This window comes from Belonocnema kinseyi, chromosome 5, assembly GCF_010883055.1.
Source record: "Belonocnema kinseyi isolate 2016_QV_RU_SX_M_011 chromosome 5, B_treatae_v1, whole genome shotgun sequence".
In the NCBI taxonomy this organism is placed as follows: Eukaryota; Metazoa; Arthropoda; class Insecta; order Hymenoptera; family Cynipidae; genus Belonocnema; species Belonocnema kinseyi.
The window spans coordinates 64,439,281-64,445,279 of record NC_046661.1 but is presented as its reverse complement, the minus strand read 5'-3'; the positions used below and the strand labels follow the sequence as shown (position 1 = coordinate 64,445,279).

Here is a 5,999-nt window from a genome sequence, read left to right as displayed (position 1 = left end):
CAATGCTACTTTTCATGCTCGAAATGTTAAAAGTTGTTGCTTCCATTTCGCGAAGTGCATCATCAATAGCTAGCTGCAGCGTATGAGAACCGCAACGAATTCCGACAACGCCCATTCGCTTGCACGTCAAGCATGCGCCGGTTAGTTGCGAGGTTATTGTTTCGCACTTTTCTTCGTCAATTTTGGATGTCTCAATGCTGGTCGCATTACTATTATGGCCCATGCGTTCTTGAAACATTTCAATGACCTCGATAATCTCCAAAACTTCGGAATCATTTTCCAAGGGTTCTGACACTTCAAACAGACTGTCATCGGTCTCGTCTCTGAAAGTGTTATCCTCTGCAGTCTGTTCGAAGGTCACGCCATTGCCCTCGTTGTTGCAATTTAATCGAAGGTTATCAAGGTCACTGATATTCACATCTACCACTTCCTCGTCATCCAAAATTGCGACATTTTGTTGCGACTCAGCAATCAACCTTCGCAACCGCAGCATATTCGAACCATTGTCAGTGGTGAAGGAGTATAAATTTTTTATTTTTATTTCAAAAGAGTCTAATATAGCCTTGATTACTTCTAATAAGTAATCACTGGTAGTGCTATCACAGAGCTCCTTCACCGACAAGGTTCTAATTTTTATTCGTTCATTCTTCACGTACTGAATGTTAATCCCCAGGAATACATGAAATATTTTACAAACGCATATACGGTAGGAAAAAGTGAACAAAACAAATTAATTATATTGATAATTCCATACATTTTGTAAAGTAAGGGAACTAAGTTTTGTAAAAGCCAAAAAAGGAATAAGAAAATTTGGGTGTCCACATTACAAACTTCCTTATACCAGGTATGGGCCCGTGCAGAAATCTAAATGTAGGCCACGCAAGGTACTGACCAGTTTTCCCCACTTCTGTTGTGGGCCTCATGGGGTAATCTGGCAACCCCTATACAAGGTATGTAACGTTTTTGCACTTTTTAAAATTATAATAATGATGTACAAAAACCACTTTCATTAGGAAGAATTAACTTTTTTTATTATTATTTTACTTTATATCATTATTACTTTTATCATGTTAAATTCAGCACAAAGACAGTGTGTATAAACTTAATGACAGAAAATTATATTTTAACGCTTCATTTGTGCCCCATCGTTATTCATTTTATTTTTTTTGAACCTATAAAAACTGATGTGGGCCTTGTCAACGTCACTTCGCAAATGAAGCAAAATAGGGGGAATTTCTGCACGGGGATCTGCGCACAGGAACATAAAGCTTTTATAAATCATTACAGTTTTTCATACATTGTTTCTGTACAGACCTTCAGTTCTTCTGTAATACGCGCTCGAATGTCGTCGGCATAATGCAGCACCATCAGCCGAACACTGTTGGTGTCAATTGCGAATCTTTCGCTACTGGGGACTGCCTCCATAATCTTTTTAGTAAAAAATTTAAATGATTCATCATTGACGGCCGATAGAGGTCGACTGTCAGTGTTGACCAGCTTTATGATGTTCATCTTCACCTCAGACATCGACACTTTTACAGAGCCAGTTAAAACTTCCGGTGGTCTCTTCCGTTTATCTGTATTTATTTTTAGCAGACCAGGTTCTAGAATTTTGTACTCCGTTCGATGCACCTGGATGAAGTGTCTTTTTTTATTATGTACTGATCAATTTCTCTGAAAAAAGTAAGCGGTATTGCAGTTGACTTTTCAAATATTAGATAAAACTTTTTAAGTTTTTTACCACATAATTGAATCCACAGCCGAAAAGATACATTTTTTAAAACTATATAGCTTTCACATCGTAGACGACTAATTTTCTACAACACAGACTAATTTATGATTAAAAGGTTGATTTTCTACCTAAAAATTCATTGTTCAAAAAAATAGTTTTGTTTTGAATCATCTACTTCAAATTTGTATAAAAACAGATTAATTTTTAACAAACAGATGAATTTTTCACAAAATACTTGCACTTTTGACCACAAAGTGTGAAGATATGAATGTAAAATAATAAAATGTACTATCTAAGAAACAGTTACATTTTCAACCGGGAAATCCCGATTTCCGACAGAAATTTCAATTTCCGACAAAAAGTTGAATACATGCATAAATAAGGGTGGTCCAAAAATGCATTTAAAAGTTACTTTTCACTCTGCAGGGCAAGCCTCCCACCTTAAAGTTACCATTTCCGAAGGAAATAAATCCGTCATTTTTTATTTTTTTAAATTCCTATATTAACACTTACCAACGGGCACTTTAAAATCTCATTTGATGAATATGGGAATATTTTGGATTTTCCAAAAATTGAAACCATGCTCCAGGGTTGCATCGCAACGTACCAAGCTTTTAAAGAAACATCATTTTTTGACCAAGGACAATGTTTTCTTTCTGATATCTGCAAACTGTTTTCTGTAATTTTTTAATAATTTCAATGAGTACTGCTTTTGATCCTCATTTCTCGTTATCTGGCAGTTAAAGTCTTATTTTCATTTAGCACCTTTCTGCAGCATTATTCACTACCGAAATATCAAAATTGGCCTGTCTTATGCTAAATATATGCTAAAATTATACTAATCGTACAAAGTTCACTAAAGTAATGTTCCACTTATTTTAATGATTATAAATTACCTATACTATAGCACTTTGTTCAGAAAAAAGGTTGAAACTTGAATCATAATTTGCATTAGTAATTTTTTCTAATATAATCATATTAAAGATTGCAAAAATATGAAGAATGTAATAACACACTTTTATAATTTAAGTTTTATTGTGACTTTTTTGATTTATTCAATACTGCGCCATTAATTATGTACTGTGCTGCCAACCCTCAAACGTGGTTATTTCACTGAATCAGTAAGTAAACCTTCACTGATTGTCAGTGACCCATTTATGGCTATTTGAATCAGTGAAATTTAGAGAGTACTATACTAGAAGTCATTGAATATTATGTTTAATTCCGAAAATACGATTTTGAACATATTTTTTTAAATACCATTCTTTAAAAAAAATATATTTGTATAAACAATTAAAAAATGCTCGATATATTTTTTCTATACGCAATACATGTAAAAAAGTAATGGTATGTATTACATTTTATTTTTCTTATTTAAATTGAATGTAAAAGAAACTAATTGAGTAAATACAAATTGTGTAAACAAAATAGATATTTCTGTAAAATTAGAAGAAATGTATGAAAATTTTATAATTATTCAACAAAAACTAGCATATTATACCAATATGAGGAAAAATGAGACATCTGCTAATTAATTGTGAGAAATTTTGTTAATTAAAAAAATTAATTCTTTAAATTAATACATAATGTTCTTAAAGAATATACTACTTCATACTATGACCAACTATTAGCTTTGAATCAGAAAATACATTATTTTATTAATATTTTTGGAACTGAATCCTTGTTTGAATAACTTACAGAAATATAAAAAACCAATTAAACATTATTTATAAAGCCAAGAACATTATCAAAATTGTCCATTATTAATTATTGGTATGAAAAAGGATGACAGAAATTGCTAAAAATTAAGAATTATAGGTAAAAATGTGGTTTATTTTATTTTTGGGTCATATTTGGAGTCCTGCAGAGGTGTGAGGGGTGGGGGTTACAAATAAAAGTTAATAATATTCTTTTAAACTTCAAGATTAGACTGAAGTTAAAGAAAGCTGTTTGTATAGAGATTTTTAGATACGTATTTCATTTGATGAACTTTAAGGGTGCTTTTCATTTCTTTAGTGAATGAATTGAATGCAAATATTTTTTTTCAGCATGATATATAATTTTGAAACAGTGTTTGAAAAATAATACTTAGTTTTATGTAAATAAGAACGGAAATTTTAGGGGTGAAACCTTACAAAACGGTGTGATTTTGAATACTGTGTACCATAGTTACTTCTGCCGTAGTAAACAAATAACCCATTATATTCTCTCTAAATTTCAATCAGAGAAATTTTACTGACTCAAACAGCTAGGAATGGGTCACTGACAATCAGGGAAAGGTTACTTATTGATTCAGTGAAATAACCACTTTCGAGGATTGGCAGCACTGCAGCATGTCAATTTAGCAATCATAATAAAATAATATTTTAGTACATTCAATCAAACAATCCCAAGGGGAAAAATTATGTATAGTTTATATATAGCGTGAAGTTTTATATATAATTTTATTATTGATGTAGATTTTTTGATTAGGGAAATTAATTAATAGTTTAAGATGTGAATTTTTTTTGTCTGCTTGGTCATAATCAATATTATCAAAATATTGATTAATTTTTAAGATTGTGAAAAATTAATCAATATTTTAATAATATTGATTATGACCAAGTAGACAAACAAAATTAACATTTTAAACTTTTTATGTATAATATTTATTTGTTTTATACAGTAAATTTATAAAACACATGAATATTATACATAAAATAAATTTATATTCAAAATTTCAAAGGTGAAAAGTTCCGATGCTTTTGAATGAAAAACAACCTCAGTCTTTAAATGTGAATCTGTGAAAAATTCACTGATTGAAATAGTAGTTAGAGATTTCACTTATTAATCAGTGATTTCGGACTCATTAACTAATCAGTTCAGTAACACCAGAGTAAATCATGCGGAGCATAACCTTTAAATTTTTCAGTTAAGCGTTGTAGTTATATATTTTTGCATTTGTTTTAAAATCCAAAAATTTCGTTAAAAAGCTATCCTTTTTTATTCGAAATTCACGTTTTCGGGCAAAAAATTCAATTATTTTTCTAGACAATTTAATTTTCTGTTACAATTGATGTTTTACTGATGAAAGGTCTAATAAAATGTTTTTTGCATGAGAATTTTATCAGCAAAGAAATTAATCTATTTTAGTTTTACTTCTTGAATTTTTTATTAGCGGTTACGAATGTAACTATTTGGTTAAAAATTACTTTTTTTCTAAAAATTCACAATTTCCGGTTGAAAATTCAATTGCTGTGCGGAAAATTGATCTTTTAGCTTGAAGATTCAACAATTTAGGTGAGATTTTTTTCTGTTATGTTTAAAAACATTTTTCTTCCATACAACTCATCCTTTTCGTATTAACATAAATTTTGTAATGGTATTTTATCTATTTTCTTCAAATATAAACTATTACACTTCATTTGGTAATAATTTAATTAATTTCTTGACCAGTCCAATCTTGTATTAAAATGTAAAATTTTAACATGATAATAAGAATAAATTTAATTACCTACGTCCTGCGTATAAGAAAATTACCCAGCCTAATATGACAAGGCAAGTTTTTGTGACTGAAATGATAATTGGGAAAAGTGTAGCATAAGATATATGATTAAAATATCAAAATATTATAGTGTATATACAAGAATTTGATGCCTCGTTATCATGGCTATATTGAACATATACTTTTATCAACTATCTATTTGAAAGAACACTGCGTGTAAGTGTTGCATTGAGTGTCAGGACCTATTTTATTAAACAAAATTTTAATTTATAATCGAATTTCAAAAGATTTGATAATATTTAAAAGAGTTCAAGATATTCTAAAAGAATTTAAGAGATTTTAAGTAATTTTAAAGAATTTTTAAGGAATTTCAGTAGAATTTAAATGAGTTTTAAGATTTTAAAGTAATTTAAAAATATAAAGAATTTTATTGAAGTCTTTAAAGTCTGTTAAATCTCTTGAAATCTTCGTAAATTTTTATAAATCATTTTAATGGATTAAATTTCTTAAAATATATATTGCTTTCTCTAAAATCTTTCCAAATATCTTGAAATATTTGTGAATTTATTTACAATATTCTTTAATTACATAAAAAATTCAATAATAATTTGTAACATTTCAAAAATTATTATATTATAAATATATTATTATAACCTTCGCAACATTTTTTTATAGTATTGGTTGCAAAAATTTGCTGACGGTCCTGCACAGCTGTAGGATATATATTTCAGATTTTTTTCTTTATACTCGAAGCTAGGTTAGCCGCAAGGCTTTAGGCGTTAG

At 29.1% G+C, this 5,999-nt stretch overlaps 1 protein-coding gene across 1 annotated transcript in view; it reads left to right on the top strand.

The window, feature by feature from the left end:
• Positions 1-566: 566 nt before the first annotated feature.
• Positions 567-5,999, top strand: part of LOC117173975 (mitochondrial intermembrane space import and assembly protein 40) — a 123,650-nt gene continuing 118,217 nt past the window's right edge. Inside the window, exons 1-2 of the mRNA XM_033362642.1 lie at positions 567-706; positions 845-950. The gene's annotated coding sequence lies outside the window, so the exon portion shown is untranslated. The remainder of the gene's footprint in view (positions 707-844; positions 951-5,999) is intronic.